This window comes from Atractosteus spatula, chromosome 18 (genome assembly GCF_055471065.1).
Source record: "Atractosteus spatula isolate fAtrSpa1 chromosome 18, fAtrSpa1.hap1, whole genome shotgun sequence".
Taxonomy (NCBI): Eukaryota; Metazoa; Chordata; class Actinopteri; order Semionotiformes; family Lepisosteidae; genus Atractosteus; species Atractosteus spatula.
In genome coordinates this window covers 19,196,075-19,213,570 of record NC_142723.1, presented here as the reverse complement: position 1 = coordinate 19,213,570, position 17,496 = coordinate 19,196,075, and the positions used below count along the sequence as shown (strand labels likewise).

At 42.0% G+C, this 17,496-nt stretch overlaps 2 long non-coding RNA genes across 2 annotated transcripts; one reads left to right on the top strand and one right to left on the bottom strand.

Annotated features, from left to right (window-relative positions):
• Positions 1 to 770: 770 nt before the first annotated feature.
• LOC148818781 (uncharacterized) lies at positions 771 to 8,819 on the bottom strand. The gene is made up of 2 exons (XR_016094461.1): positions 8,756 to 8,819; positions 771 to 2,997 (listed from the first exon to the last, which is right to left on the bottom strand). It is a non-coding gene; the product is annotated as an uncharacterized LOC148818781 (long non-coding RNA).
• A 448-nt stretch (positions 8,820 to 9,267) lies between these two features.
• On the top strand, positions 9,268 to 12,363 carry LOC148818780 (uncharacterized). The gene is made up of 3 exons (XR_016094459.1): positions 9,268 to 9,476; positions 11,683 to 11,895; positions 12,181 to 12,363. It is a non-coding gene; the product is annotated as an uncharacterized LOC148818780 (long non-coding RNA).
• Positions 12,364 to 17,496: the final 5,133 nt, after the last annotated feature.

Here is a 17,496-nt window from a genome sequence, read left to right as displayed (position 1 = left end):
GGGCTGTGTGAGCTCTCCAGTTCTGTTCACACTTTATACAAATGATTGTACAAGCAGTAGTCAAAGCAACTTCATTTTCAAATTCTCAGATGATATGGCTGTTCTTGGCTTAATGCAAAGAGGTAGCAGCTTATCTGTATACACGTCAGAAAACCAAAGGTTTCTGCAATGGTGTGACAACAATAGCGTAATTCTCAATGTTAAAAAAACAAAAAAATAAATACATATGAAATAAAATGTTTGATCCCAGAGCAGTTGGTGATCACTAGCATGTAGTAATCCACAACAAATTTATCACTCAGGTCAATTCATATAAGCACTTAGGTGTACACATAGGCAGTAACCTGTGCTGGAGTACTCATGTTGAGAGTGTCTGGTCTGCTCCAGAGTTCAGCAGCGCTTATATTTCCTGCAAAGACTAAGAGTGCTTGAGGTTTGACAGGAATTAATGCAATTCTTTTACCGTGCTGTAATTAAGAACTATTAGATATGGTATTACAATGTATCTGTACTGAACTATCAGTTCACTTAAAATCGCAAATAACTGCCTCTTCCAGACAGCTTTGAAGGTCATGGTAGTGAAATGGCATCCCATAATTTAGGGTTCCCAAATGTTAAGTCAAACAGATACAAACAATCCTGTGTTCCACTATCCAACAAAATTTTGACTCTTACAACCCACTTGAGTGCGATATGTTTTCTGATGTGTTATAAAAGTTACATATTGCTATGTGTTATACTGTAGATGTGCAATAGAATAATGTGCAATGTTTTTCTTTTTTTCTTTTTACCAAGATATTTAATCACACCTTTTACAGGGATATTATATATGGAGCAGACACTTTCCAACAGCCACCAGTTCACTTTTCTGATATGTAAAGAAAGACCAGACACAGAGGAAATAACTTGTAAAAGCACTTAATTGCTTTGTCCACCTCTGTGTGCTTTCTCAGAGAGATAGTTGTATCATCAGCCAATTGGGAACACCTGTAATCTCTTTATCCTGTACTTGAACACCCTGAAACTATTTGTTATAGGAGTGTAGGCAGTGGGAAGAGGAATGGGCTCGTGTCGAATTGCCTTACCTATTCCCAATCTGCAGGAGGTCCCACGATGGCAGGTAGCTGCTGCAGCTGTGGGGAGCTCAGTTCTCCAGACGAGGGCTCTGGCTCGGGGGAATCACAGCTCCACAGCTCCTACCTGTTGCAGAGCGTTTCTGCCCTCCTGATGGCCTCTGTGTTTTAGAAGGACCCGTCTCTTTTCACTTGCTTACACCACAGGTTGCATCGACGCTAGTGTGGATCCTGAGGCAGCAAGTTATCGGTCTAATTTCTACTGAGAAACAGTTAAAGCACTCACAAAACAATAACCAAGAGATGGTATAATGAAAAAGTATTGTAAGACTTGCAGAGCACATTTGAATAGACAGTGGAAGTCACACTGTGTGCTTGAATATCAGAGATTAAATTAATTCTTTCCTGCAGGTTAACTTCCTGTTTGACATTGTACCACTGTCACTTCTTCACAAACTCATAACTCGCCGTGTTCTAATTTTGTGTTGAGTGGCAGGAACCTCAGAATCAGATGAAATCCTCTTCAGCGCCCCAGAGAGACTGGGGGACTTGCCAGATTTTCAGCTTTATTACTGGGTCCTTCGGCTCAGGGCTGTTGAGCAAAATGTTCCCCTCTGCTGGAGAGCCACAGGGGCACTACAGAGCGGCCTCGTCTTCCCTTCTCCTGCCCGTGCTTGTGGACAGCCAGCATGACCGTGCACAAGACAAAGTAGTGCATTCGTGGTGTAAATACAGAATGTTCACTAGCTGACTGAGGAACGTTACAGAGACGAGAGTATGTTCTGAAATCATGTGAACCACTATTACAGCACACAGACAGACCACTCTACAATCCTGTGGCTCGTTAAGGTCATTTTGTCTGGTTCAAGTATTTTAGATTTGTCACAGCAGTTTGAATACTTACTGTCAGGCTTTTCCAGTTTCCTTTCCTATTATCTTCTTTATCTGCACTCTAAAACACAGTGAAACCTTCAAACCTTTAAACTGGACCACTGTTGTTATACATCAAAATGAATTTAACCAGTACGGAGATTTGAATGGGATAAAAAGGAAAAGTTGTTATTTGCAGGGAGAAATGAAACTGTTACACATGATCACTCGCTAAACAAAGTGATTCATTTGAGCTGAGGTGGTGAAAACTTTGTGAAACAAGTTACAAAAGGATACACGTAGCTCCCACATTTTAACCTTGAACAGTCAAAGAGTGTTCTTTGGAGGAGAAAGTATTGTTTGATTATTCTAATAAAGCTCGCTCAATTATGACCCATCTTGGAAAAGTACCATTTCGCTATACGAGCACCCAGCTGAGCCAGTGTATAAGCGTATGAATCACAGTTTCAAGGAGCTTTTGTCAGTTTCATTCCAGTGATCGGCCAACACAGGAGGCACTTCAGATGACCTACTCGCCCTATTGCATTACGAAAGTATCCAACATTCTCCGATAAGAACTTGCAACCTCACCTAATGGAAAGAAATTCACTTAGAAGGGAAATGCATGACACCCACTGTGGATATTTGTTTGTCATTCTGATTATGATGTGCACTACGTAGAACGTTGCTGGACTTATGTACATTTGGTGTCATTTCTAATCTAGAAGTCGAAGCTGTGCAACTTTCAAAGAGACAGATGATCTCTTGCAAGACACTGATCCACAGAAGGGGCTAATGAGATCTTTGCCTGAAGTCTCATTATGCTGCACTATTTCATTTGTCAGTGGGCACGACTCGCAAGCACCTAAAATCATTTCAGTGAGGGACTAAACAGGCCTCTCGCAAAGACTCGAGAACAGACAAAGACCTTATCATCTCTGCACCTCGGGAAGCGTACAGAGATCACATTAGATGTGTTGCTCAAGCAACCCAGCAGTCTGGTCAGTGCGGGATGTATTCTGTCCTGACGGAAGGGTCAGCAGCCAGAGGAAACCTGAAACACAAGATGAAGAGGTAAGACATTGATTTTGACAGAGAGCTTTCACACCTGGTTACTGACAAGAGCAGTGAATAAGAGACACGCAATGAGAATATTCTCATCTAAGAGGAAATATTAACAGGTAGGATGTTAAAATGAAAAACTGAATGATCTTCGCTAGTGAACTGACTACCGAGCTCTGGGTCACAGAGTGCTTTTGAAAAAAAATCAAATATGAGCAGGGATGCCCACGGACCGCAGGTGAGTGAATGATCATTGCAGCAGTTATTTATTTTGTTTCCTGTGAATTATGTAGAATTCATGTTTTCCTTCAGTTGCTCACACTTTTGGTATACTTATAATGTAGTTGAATAAAAGGGTTTTCAGTTTCTTTTGTTTCTATTGTAAAATTGCACAAGATAAAACATGTTTCAGCTCAGCCAAATTACGCACCACTGCAAAGTGCACGGATATTGTCGCCATCTGAGCTCGTGGTCATGACGCGGTCAGACAGGACTTGACATTTAGAGCCTACACCAGCTGCAGAAGATACACGTCTCTCTGTGCAAATCTGGTAGAGACTTGCTCTCACAGTCTGACCACTGTAACTCCTGCTGCCAACTGTTTCTCCACCCAGTCCGGGCTCTGGGGCTGAACTCTTGTGTGCCGAGTCCATTTCAGTCATGTGCAAAAAAAAGTTCTACTGCTATATAATGGGGTTTGGTTTGAAAATGACAGCTTTGGACAACACTTTTTATGCAATAAGAGAGTAATGTCATGTTCTTGTATCCCAAACAGTCCCAGCTGGTCAAGGATGGGTCTCTCCAGCGAAAGGGAGAGGAGGAATCTTGACATTCAATACGGGAACAGTGGAGCTGGCGAGATTCAGGGAGGGTTTTCCGGACACATTTGAGTTGATAATGGAATAAACGTTTTTCTTATTGCGCATCAGGAATTTCTGTTGTAAATGTCAATTAGGTTCCTTATTCTAATTCCACACTTCACAAGGATCCCTATCTCATGTCTCTCCAGCGCTGGCTGGGATTACCATTTCAGTGGGCCAGCACTAAGAAATAGGTCTGCACCACCCAAAAAGACAGATTAATTTTTTCCTGTTTAAGCAAGATTGTCTGCTTGTGCCACTGTGAAATCACTTGAAGGTTATTCCTCAGAGACCAGCTCTACCCCTGTGTTGTTCTACTTAGTTCTGCAGGACTGAGGCTACAAAGACCTGGCTGTCCATCTTGAAAGGGGCATCACTGTTCCATTTCAGATGGGACACAAGCAGGCAGCCAAAGGCAGGCACGTTGTGTCATTGAGAGAAGCTGCTGTAGGAAACTGGAGAAACTGTGCAGAGCTGACCTGGAGACGTGGAGGACATGAGCCAGACAGATGTTCTACTTTAGCACTGAAAAGCAAACCTTCTTGAATACTGTGTGTAAAAGGCAGAGCTGGGGTGATAAAGGAGAGAGTCAGAGCGGTGCAGAGAGAGGGCAGGGGAGGTGCAGTCAGTCAAGATGAAGACTAGACAGTGAGAGAGGGGGACAGATGGGACACTGCAATGGGAGAGAAACTAATGTAGCATTAGTATGAGACCAGTCCCTGCATCAACAGCACAGGCCAACAGAGGAAGGGAGGAAATCAACAGTTTAGGATTCTTTATGTGTATTAAAAATGAGAAAGTAATAAAGTCAGGCTGTGCCAGAAGATATTTCACACTGTAACGACCTAAGAAAAGCAGTTCATCAGCTTGTCAAAGTTTTATTTATCTCATATTCCTTCTTCCTTATATTTTTCCACTTTTTGCACAAATTCAAGTAATTATGATCTTTTCTGGATTTTCTTTTCCTGGAAACTAGTTAAAGAGATCAGAAGCTCTTGGGATCCTAAGAGGTGATCACCGCATTTAAACGTGAAAGAGTTTTTAATACCATAAACCGATATTGCACTAACCGGAAGCCTTTCCAAATCCTACATGAAAACAGACAGCTCCCCTCTTTACAACGCCAGCACATGTCTGATACAGATGGCTGCATTGGACTGTTTCCCGCACATCAGATACACTCTGTGCAGAATATTAAATTGCTTAAGTTTATGATGTACGGAAATACACTGTGTACGTCTTTCCAGACCCTATTCCACTGTTCAGGCACCAGATGTTCACTCAGCTCCTTCTCTCTGATCAACTCAACCGCATGACATGCTGATACTCCAGAGTTCCTATTAATTCAATATAGCTGACAGTCTACATGTGTATCAGTTTTAAATACACCTGTGAGCTTGCAAGAACTGCACTGTGAGCTGCAAATCACTTTTTGTTTGATGGCATTTTTTGTCAAATACACTCTGTGCTGAAAATTAAATTACAGACACTTATGAAGAACAGAAAGAGACCCTTTGTAATTTGATATAGTTTAAGGGCTACATGTTTATAAATTTTAAAGATCCCTGTAAGTTTCTCCTCAATTCTGACACTATTAGGTGAAGAGTATATTTACAAAGTAAAGTACAGCTCATACATGTTAGTCTTGAAAAAATCTAGGAGCATTATTTGGAGACTAAACAATTATACGAATATTTGTGGATGTAATAAATTGTTAAGATCTCTGTTGCAAGATGACAATATCCTCACTGTTACAGTATATTGGAATTTATCATTTGTAAAATGGGTTGATTGGAAAAAAATGTGGATGCTGCACACCTGAAAAGAACTACCAGAACTAACAGAAAAACACAACCACACTACTCTGATCTGTGAGCTGGTTAGACAAGCACACGCTAAAGAAGAAAAGCACAAACACAAACAGACAACTCTCAGACATTGGAGGATAATTTCAATGCATCAATTCTATATATCCTATATAATGTAATCTATAGGAGTCTATAAATCAAAACTATTTTTAGGAACGATGGAATCGTTGAAATAAATGAAAACCAGCAGAATTAGCCTCCAGAATGGATCAGTCTGGAAAACATACTGTGAAAATTTCTACCGACAGATCCCAGACACAGAAGCATTAGACCAGAACAACATATATGAAAACCTGAAAATATTCCAATTGGCTATAAATGACAACCCAACCCCTTAGACTCCCCAGTCACTGAGCAGGAGCCACTAGACAAACTCCAGGCCCTCAGACCACAAAAGGCCTGCAGCCAAGACAGTCGACAACACTTGACTCAACTGTTAAAAATTACAACTTCACACTGAACAACAACACTTTGAAACACAACCAGCTACACATACGTCTGACTGACAATCAGTTTATCTGGGAGTTTTCCTGGCAGTGAAGTCACTGAAGGAGCAGGCACACAGGGCTTTCCATGCCAGTAAAAAGAGGCTCTACAACATCAGTCCCCCAAATACAATTGGCTCTGAATATTAAAAAGTGCAATCGAACCCTTTGCCCTATGCAGCAGGGAAGTGTGGGATCCCTTCGCTGAGCAAGATTACACTAAATGAGTAGATACTCCACGCACAGAGTTCTGTAAAAACATCCTCCCAACTGGAATGCTACAGAATCCTAAACAGGAAAATACACACAACTCACACTAACTCTGTTAACCATAACATTATGAGATGGTACCATTCATTTTTAACAAATCGTACACAGTATGTCAGGTTCAACAAAACTCTTTCCGCATCACGATCTATGAGCACAGGTGCCTCTCGGGGCTCTGTGAGCTCTCCAGTTCTGTTCACACTTTATACAAATGATTGTACAAGCAGTAGTCAAAGCAACTTCATTTTCAAATTCTCAGATGATAGTTTTTCTGAATAGCATCGCCAGTTAATGCATAGAGGTAGCAGCTTATCTGTATACATGTCAGAAGTCCAAAGGTTTGTGCGATGGTGTGACAACAATAGCCTAATTCTCAATGTTAAAAAAACAAATGAAATAGTTTTTGATCCCAGAGCAGTTGGTGATCACACGCATGTAGTAATCCACAATGAATTTGTCACTCAGGTTGATTCATATAAGTACTTAGGTATACACATAGGCAGTAACCTGTTGCTGGACTACTCATGTTGAGAGTGTCTGGTCTGCTGCAGAGTTTACATTTCCTGCGAAGACTAAGAGTGCTTGGGGTTGGACAAGAAGTAATGCTACTCTTCTACCGTGCTGTAATCGACAGCATTATCAGATATGGTATTACAGAGTGGTACTATCCAATGCTGGGTGTCCATACAAAATTTCCCTCAGGGGACAATGAAATCTTATCTTATCTAGCTGGATATTTGACCAGGCTAAGAAACAGCAAATAGATACAGAGTCTGACAAGCACAGGTTCAGAGACCACAATCAGGCAATAGCAACTGTGTGATGAAGACCCAAATGTATCCCACACCTGCCTGAGGAACAGACAGTGAGCCTGTATCTCAATAATAATAATAATAATAATAATAATAATAATAATAATAATACAGTGTGTGATCTCCTGTCCCAGCCTGAGGAACAGACAGTGAGCCTGTCTCTTAATAATAATATTGAGCAGGTCGGCGCAGCTGTCATGATGTCTCATTTACAAAGAGTCTGAAGATTTGCTCGTCTCTTCCCAGAGCAGCTTCACTCCGGAAAGCAAGAAACAGCTCCTGCCGAGTCTGTCTTGTAAGAGAGACATAGAAATCCGCGACACGATAAATGCGCTGAAATTGTATAATTTATTCTGATGCTCAATCAAATCTGCGGAACGCGTGGGCACCGCACGTGTTCTGTAGTGCTCTATAGAGCACTAGAGAGACTACATTTCCCACAAGCACTGTGGGCGACTTCCTTTTGACGTAATCGATTCGCGTCTTTTTTCTTTTTAATTATAACAACAAAACATGCCATAAAAACAAGAATACATATAACATAGAGTATAGTCAGGGGTACATACAATAATACATGTACATGTTATGCAAAAAGAGTAAACAAGTAATCTTGTTTAATAGTAAACAAAAGCAGATACGGTCCGTACATGTTTCAAATTGTCTGTACAAACGCATTTACATCCGTTTTAAAGTGTTCAAACATGGTTCACCTCCCACAGCATTTCGTTAATTATTATATCGTGGAAGTATAATATTAATTTTAAATACAAACGATATTTTCATATTACTTTCAATGGGTTTAAATGTAGCACGATGTTACTTCTTTAAAAGTAATGTCAGTATTAGTTTCCTTCTTTACATTAGCTTTCAGAGTTGCTGTCACAAAAGTCACAGTTACCATCTGTATTGATTTTCGATCTCTGCACAACGAGGATCTGTAAGGAGGCGCTTTAAGATTCGCCGCCATAGACTCGTGTATCTCTGTCGCCACCAAGTGGACATTTCTCGGAAGTGCAGTTCTTTTTTAACTTTTGTATCGTAGCAATAAAAATAGATACGATACAAAACAAGAGTATATATAGCGAATCAATAATGTCATCAGGGGTACATAGTATAATATATTTATACTTCTGAAAAAAATTAAACCAGGGTGATAAAGATAAGGTCTGTAAATACACTTTTACACCTATTTAAAATGTTCTAACATGACTCTTCCCAGATCATTTCACGTCATATAGATAAAAACGTGCACGTATAATAATTAAGTCAATTAAAAAGATATTTTCATATTAATTTCAATGGGATTAAAAATTAACATACCCTCTGTTTCATTAAAGTAAGGTTAATTTTAGCCTCTTTCTCTATATACATTTGCAAATCAGTCCAGAGTGTTTTTACAACACAACATAGCCAAAATACGTTAAGTTTCAGGACTGCTGTCAGAAAAGTCATACTTACCTGTACTGATTTTCAATCTCTGCACAACAAGTCTTTCCGATAGCGCTTTGAGACTCACCTCCGTGGACTCGTGTATCTCTGTCGCCGCCCAGTGGACATTTCTCGGAAGTGTCACCGCCTGCCGTAATTCAGTAAAGTCCCGGAATTGAAATTGTGATTGGACGAGAGCCGTATCCGTCCCGCCTCCTGCCGGAATCGCGGTGCTGATTGGTTTAGAGCCGAGTCACTCAAGGCGAGGGCGGTATTTCCGTGGAAGAACACGGAACTCCGCGGTGACTGGCTAGGAGTGGTGTCACTCACACAAAGTAAAAGGAAGTCCCGCCTCTTCCCAGCCAACGGCGGTGATTGGACACGCCGTGCGTCAGTCTTATGACGTCCCTTAACTACGACGGATCCGGCTCTGATGCGTGATTTGCGCGACAGCCGGTCCGTCGCTGAGATCGGTCTGGAGCCGCGGCCCAGGATGCTGTGGTTCCGCTCTCTGTTCGTCAAGCACTGCGGACTCCTGGAAAACCGTATTGCAGGGCAGAGAGTTATTGAACTCCAGACGTCGCTGGAGAGTTACTTTACTGGCGAGTCATCTCACGTTGTTGATTAATTCGACCTTATTGTGTTTTTTTCTTCTGTAACATTTATATTGCAATAGTAAAAATGCTATTCAATGCACACAAGAGTACATTACAGATCACCGGGGTACATTATACAGGCCGATAAAGATAAGGTACGCACAGCTTTCATGTTGGGACATTTAGAAATAGTTTGGAGACGTGCCCTCATGTGTTTCAGATGTGACTTCTTTCCATTTGGAAGCGCCTTACTTCTACCAAGGAAAGAAAAGGCTTCGAAAATGAGATCGTAATGAAGAGATAGTAACGATCATTTCAGTGCGTGAGCCTACCTGTTATATTAGGCGAGATTTCACACGGATAATCAAACAAGAACGAGTTTGCCCTGGAATCCATTCCACTGCCGAACCTGAAAGTCAGAGCATGAGAACGGACGGATTGTATGGCGATTGTGGTGTTGCTCGACCACATAAATTAGGCGAGAAGTACAATCTGCTATTACGACATACGGTCTAATTATTAAATTTTCGATTATTTCTTATCTTTAGGCTATTTATACATATCATAACAGTATAATGATTAAGTCAGTGATAAATGATATTTTATATTCGGTTCAGCAGTATTGAGCAGTAAAATAACATCTATTTCTCACCAATAAATGTCAGAATTAGAAACCTTCTTTACACAATTGTGCCGATCAATTCAGTGTTTTAACAACAGGACAAAACAAAAACAAATGTAAGGTTTCTGGGCTGCTTTGAAAAAGACAATTCTCATCTATATTACTTTTAAATCTATGCACACTATGTATCTTTACCGGGTCGATTCAATGTACAATTTTGTAATGACGCCTTAAACTTATTATTCATACAAAATGTGTTTGACAATAGTCATGTTTTATTCCACTCAGTTTCCCCAAAGACGTGCTCCAAAATAGTTTGACAAGATATTGTGAGATTGCAAGAGGTATCTTAAGTATTTATTAGTACAAGTATAACTAAATTGTTTTCCTTGTAGTCTAATAAAGGTTGTAAATTCTTCCATAGTTTCTGATGGGCTACTGTTAGTTTCTTAAAAGCATCAATACCTCTCTAGGAATAGCTCTGGTTAAGACGGATTGTTATCAGACTTATCACAAACATTATATCTATTCAGAAAATCTGCTTGATTCTACATTTCATCATCCACACCAGTTAATTTGTTGACCCCGCTTATACTATTTTAAACCCAGTTTTCAAAACACGGGTTTATTTTTTCTCTGTATTCTAGATGATGTATCTATGGGAGGTATGCAAGTTTCAGGGGGGTTTCCAGCATCCAAATGACATTCAAGTAAAAAGTCTATACCTGCTAGTTCCTGAATGATTAAATTAGGGGAAACATACACCACCTACTTTGCTTAATTTTGTAAATAATACTCTATCGGTATCAGTATTAGATGCTCTAAACCCTGTAGCATTTAGGTCTCCTTATGCCTGTGTTTGACAAATAACAACCATGAATATATTTTTTGTTATTTTACAGTGGTAAAGAACATCAAATCACATCTCTTTTTCGATTTTTGAAATTCTTAATACCAAGATATTTCATCACATCTTTTACATGTATATTACGTATGGAGCAGACGCTTTCCAACAGCCACCAGTTCACTTTTCTGATATGTAAAGAAAGACCAGATACAGAGGAAATGACTTGTAAACGCATTTAATTGCATTGTCCACCTCTGTGCGCTTTCTCAGAGAGAGAGTTGTATCATCAGCCAATTGGGAACACCTGTAATCTCTTTATCCTGTACTTGAACACTCTGAAACTATTTGTTATAGGAGTGTAGGCAGTGGGAAGAGGAATGGGCTCGTGTCGAATTGCCTTACCCATTCCCAATCTGCAGGAGGTCCCACGACGGCAGGTAGCTGCTCCAGTCGCTGGAGCTCAGTTCGCTGTCGAGGGAGGACGAGGGCTCTGGCTCGGGGGAATCACGGCTCCACAGCTCCTACCTGTTGCAGAGTGTTTCTGCTCTCCTGATGGCCTCTGTGTTTTAGAAGGATCTGTCTCTTTTCGCTTGCTTACACCACAGGTTTCATCGACGATAGTGTGCATCCTGGAGCAGTGAGTTATCGGTCTTATTTCTACCGAGAAACAGTTCAAGCCCTCACAAAACAATAACCGGGAGACGGTATATGAAAAAGTATTGTAAGACTTGCAGAGTAGATTTGAATAGACAGTGGACGTCACACTGCGTGCTTGAATATCAGAGATTCAATTCATTCTTTCCTGCAGGTTAACCTCCTGGTTGACATTGTACCGCTGTCACTTCTTCACAAACTCATAATTCGCCGTGTTCAATTTTGTGTTGAGTTACAGGAACCTCAGCGTCAGATGAAATACTCCTCAGCGCCCCAGGCAGACTGGAGGACTGGCCAGATTTTCAGCTTTATTACCGGGTCCTTCGGCTCGGGGCTGTTGAGCAAAGTGCTCCCCTCTGCTGGAGAGCCACAGGGGCACTACAGAGCGGCCTCGTCTTCCCTGCTCCTGCCCGTGCTTGTGGTCGGCCAGCGTGACCGCGCGCAAGACAAGGTAGCGCATTCGTGGTGTAAATACAGAATGTTCACTAGCTGACTGAGGAAAGTTACAGAGACGGGAGTATACGTTCTGAAATAATGTGAACCACTGTTACTACACACAGACTACTCAAAAATCACGTGGCTTTTTAAGGTCATTTTGTCTGCCTAAAGTATGTTAGATTTGTCACAGCAAAGAGTTTGAATACTTACAGAATGCAGCAGCTAGAATTGTTACTTGGAGCAGAAAGTATGACCACATAACCCCCATACTTATCTCTCTTCATTGGCTTCCTATCAGGTACAGGGCGGACTTCAAAATCCTTCTACTTACTTACAAGGCTCTCAGAGGTCAGGCACCTGTCCTGCCTCGCAGGGATGCTGCAGAGGAGAAATACTGTACACAGCATGGTTTCAGAGGCCTGTCTGTCATGGGCTGGGCACCATGTGACTTGAATGCTGCATCAGTGCCATGGATCCCAGAGGGGCATCGTGGATACAGCTATCGTTTAGGAGGATTCTGCTGGTCTGCAGAGACCTGCATGGGGTACTGACATACAGACGACGTGATGGATGGATGGATTAATACCCGCATTCATTTATTTCTTTTTTTTTTAATGATCTAATGTTAGCATGCCCAAAGGGGTTGGGCAGCCAGCTGACCTTGGACCCCTAGAGGATTTTATTCTCCTTACTGAGGAGTCTTTGGTTCCTTTCCTCCATTGTCTTCAGTTCTGTATTCACAAAATGTATATTTACTTGCATTGTTAAGCGCCTTGGGGCAACCTTGTTGTGAAAGGCGCTATATGAAAATAAATTGAATTGAATTGAATGACAGAGTCACGGCTTTTCCAGTTTCCTCTCCTATTATCTTCTTTATCTGCACTCTCAAACGCAGTGAAACCTTGAACCTTTCAACGGGACCACTGTCGTTCTACATCAAAATGACTTTAACTAGGACGGAGACTTGAATGGGATGAAAAAGGAAAAGGCATTACTTGCAGGAACAAATTAAACTTACACGTGATCACTTGCTAAACAAAGTGATTCATTGGAGTGGAGGCAGTGAAAGCTTTGTGAATCAACTTACAAAAGGATACATGTAAGAAACGTAGCTCCCCTTGAAAAATCTATGAGTGTTATGTGGAGGTGAAAGTATTGTTCAATTATTGTAATAAAGCTCACTCAATTGAGACCCATGTTGGAAAAGTACCAGAGTATTCTCATCTAAGAGGAAATACTAACAAGTAGGATGTTAAAATGAAATGCATTAAAAACTGAATGATCTTCAGTAGCTAAATGATTATTGAGCTCTGGGTCACAGTGCTCCTGAAAAAAAAATCAAATTTCAGAGCTTGCGACCTCACCTAACGAAAAGCAGTTTGCGTAGCAGGGAAAGACTGGACTCCCACTGGGGATTTTTGCTTTTCATCCCGATGGTGATGTGCACCATATAGAACGTTGCTGGACCCATGTGCAATTGGTGTCATTTCTAATCTAGAGGTCGAAGCTGTGAAACTTTCAAAGAGATGGAAGATCTCTTGCGAGACACCGATTCACAGAAGGGGCTAATGAGATCTGTGCTTGAAGTCTCATTGTGCTGCACTATTTCATTTTTCAGGGGGCACGACTCACAGTTATCTAAAATCATTTCAGTGACGGACTAAACAGGCCTCTAGCAAAGACTCGGGAACGGACACAGACCTTATCATCTCTGCTCCCCGGGAAGCGTACAGAGATCACATTAGACGTGTTGCTCAAGCTCTTTATTGTCACGTACAGTAAACCCAGCAGTCTGGTCAGTGCGGGATGTGTTCTGTCCTGACGGCAGGGTCAGCAGCCAGAGGAGACCTGAAACACAAGACGGAGAGGTAAGACATTGATTCCGACAGAGAGAGCTTTCACACCGGATTACTGACAAGAGGAGCAATAAGAGAAGAGTAATAAAGACACGCCGAAGAGAATATTCTCATCTAAGAGGAAATATTAACAAGTAGGATGTTAAAATGAAAAGCATTAAAAACTGAATGATCTTCAGTAGCGAAATGATTACTGAGCTCTGGGTCACGGTGCTCTTGAAAAAAAATCAAATTTGAGCAGAGACGCCCACGGACAGCAGGTGAGTGAATGAGTTGTTTATTTTGTTTCCTGTGAATTGTGTAGAATTCACAACGTTTTCCATTTGTACAGGAAAACCACTGAGAGCAGATTCACTTCTTCTGCACTAGAATGAATGATTTCCATCTTCAATCTAGGGTACTGTACTTTATAGCACTGTATTGTATTCTGCATATATGTCTGTTATTTATACATTTTCTTTCTCACTTTGTCTCTCTGTCCATTTGTATCAGTTTTTTGGAGAGCACCATCACACCAACATTTATTCTACTGCCTTATTAAGCAAATGTCTCTACTAAATTCTTTTTATATATAAAACATATATTTTTGACATGATATACACAAACGGCTAATTATACTTTCCGATTATATTTCCATCTTAGAAATGAAGCATTTCTCTCCTGCAGTTTGAGGTTGTTAAATAGAAAACTGGATCACCCCAGGGCTGAATCTTCTCCCTCTCTTACACACTTTGTTCACGAATGATTACAAGAGCAAACACATAGACTGACTTCTCACAAAGTGTGTCGATGACACAGTCCTGGTCAGCTTACTAAAGGACCCAGAAAATCACCACGGGCCATTCTGAACAGTTTCACGGAATGGTCTGTTGACTTCTCTTTGATGGTTCATGTTACAAGAGCAAAACAATACTCACTGATTTGAGGATAATTGCGCCATCCCTCCAGCCTACTGAAATGAACTGTCAGACTGCAGAAGCTGTCAGTGACTACAGGTCCTTGGGACTGGTCAGAGAAACCTGAGACGAGACAAACGTTGTGAGACCATTTATAAGCTTGTGACCTCAAATTAAACAGAAGTCAGACATTTTCAAAGGGGGCAACACCGCGGCACAGTGGTTAGCATCGCTGCCTCATAGCACCGGGGCCCTGGGTTTGATTCCGGGGGTGCTGTCTGTGTGGAGTCTGCGTGTTTGTTCGCGCTGCAGGGGATACCTCACCCCCACAGGGCACACAGACACAAACTCACACCACAGCCCGTTTTTCCACAACACAATCAACCCGCCAGTATCAGTTTGTGTTCAGTGCTGGGGAGGTGCCTTGTCCTTGCAGAACAAAAACAAGGTGATCAGGACTGACGGCAAGATTCAGGTATTCAAGTACCCCGTAAATCCAGGGCTCAAATGGGGGAACTGTTTCACGAGCTACACAATATCCTCACACATGATGACAGAGCCTCGGAAAGCCGTGTGGAGAGTGAGGTGCTCGTACCTAGCCGGAGTTAAAAGACCACGCATTGAGCACCATCGATCTATCCAACCCAGAAAAGCACACATCTCTGTGATACAGAGGCTAAAGCAACATGTGAGTTGAATCAGCAATTGTGCTGATGAGCCAGTCAGCAATTTTTCAGAAACAGCAAAAATGTCAGCCTCCAGGAGCTGCAGAAGATTGTGAGATATAAAGGAGTGAAACCAGGGCAGGAGAAACCGATTCCTCGTGCAGGAAGCTGAGGAAAAAGATGCACACCCTGCAGACTGAAAGGAAGACGGCACAAACTATCGGTAATGTCAGCCTCGAAGAAAGTGTAGTGCAGTGTGAGTTGCAACTAAGTTTTTGTTCAATCTTTTTTTGGTCTGAAAGAGACTATTTTGATTAGATGCATGCAATACTATTTCTTTCTCATTCTCTGTCTTTTTATGTCTTATTTAGATCACAGCATAAAGTTCATAACCCAGCCAGTTGCTTTGGCTCGGAAAGCATCCCTCAGCAGGGACAGCCCTGATCCCCAAACACAGGGCTGCCCTTCCCACTGCCCGTCTGCTCTCTGCCCAGTGGAAGTAGTGCTTCTGCCCCGCAGCTGTGTGAGAGAAGATGAGCTGAGAACACTAACCCACCTCTGGAGAGGGAAGAGTCTCAGCTGGAGGGGAGGAGGAGCTGCCGGGCTGCCGCAGACAAGGCGCCGCTGAAATGATATAGAAATCTTTTAGAACCAAACGTCACCTGGCTCAGTGTTTAAGCTGTAGTACATGATCACATTAGATTATTAAAACATGCAGACTGCCATCTCCATTCTGTACAAACAAAGGGTTTTCCATTGTAGAAAACACCACCGCATATCCAAAGCGGAGTGCACTGGGACTGCAGTCCAGAGAAACCCATCATGTAACAAGAACTGGAGGCCATTTCACACCGAAACTGTAGAATAGGATTCTTTCTGCACACCCAGTACTTGGGGCTGTGTCAGAGGCTCCTCACCGGAAGAGACGTGCATTCCTGTTCGGCTCCTCTGGTTCTGTGATGATTTTAGACGTCGAATCGGGCAGGAGGCAGGCGCTCTTCGGAAGCTCTCGTCCCGTGCTATAACTCGGACCACGCGATGGCACAACTGCTTCCTCCATACAAACAGAAACTTCAAACAACAAAACCCAACAAGAAATCTGTGCACACTTGGACTCCTGCTGCAGCTGAGGAGCTGTCACGCACAGAGAGAAACAGGCCCAGGGTCCCAGCGCTGCCACCCACGCTGCCATACCTCTCTAGGGGGTAGCCTTGGTTACGAGGTATTGTTATCAGACTTAACACAAACATTATATCTAATCACAAAATCTGCTTAATTCTACATTTCGTCATCCACATCAGTTAATTTCTTGACCCCAATTATACTATTTTAAACCCAGTTTTCAAAGCACGGGTTTATGTCTCAAAGTTATTTCTCTGTATTCTAGATGGTGCATCTATGGGGGGTATGTTTATCCGTAAGAGACCACGTGAGAACTTCGTGGAAGCTGGCAAGTTTGGGGGGGGGGGGTCCTAGCATCCAAATGACATTCAAGTAAAACTCTATGCCCTCTACTTCCTGAAAGATTAAATTAGGGGAAACATACACCACCTACACTGCTCAATTTTGTAAATAATTCTCTATCGGTATCAATACTAGATGCTCTACAACCTGAAGCCTTTAGGCCTCCTTCTGTCTGTGTTTGACGAATAACAACCATGAATAAAGTGTTTTTTTATTTTACTAAGGTAGAGAACATCAAATCACAAATCACATTTTTGAAAATCTTAATACCAAGAAATGGAATCGCATCTTTTACATGGTTATTACATGTGGAGCAGACACTTTCCAACAGCCACCAATTCACTTTTCTGATATGTAAAGAAAGACCAGATACAGAGGAAATGACTTGTAAACACACTTAATTGCTTTGTCCACCTCTGCGCTCTCTCTCAGAGAGACAGTTGTATCCTCAGCCAATTGGGAACACCTGTAATCTCTTTATCCTGTACTTGAACACCCTGAAACTATTTGTTATAGGAGTGTAGGCAGTGGGAAGAGGAATGGGCTCGTGTCGAATTGCCTTACCCATTCCCAATCTGCAGGAGGTCCCACGACGGCAGGTAGCTGCTCCAGTCGCTGGAGCTCAGTTCGCTGTCGAGGGAGGACGAGGGCTCTGGCTCGGGGGAATCACAGCTCCACAGCTCCTACCTGTTGCAGAGTGTTTCTGCCCTCCTGATGGCCTCTGTGTTTTAGA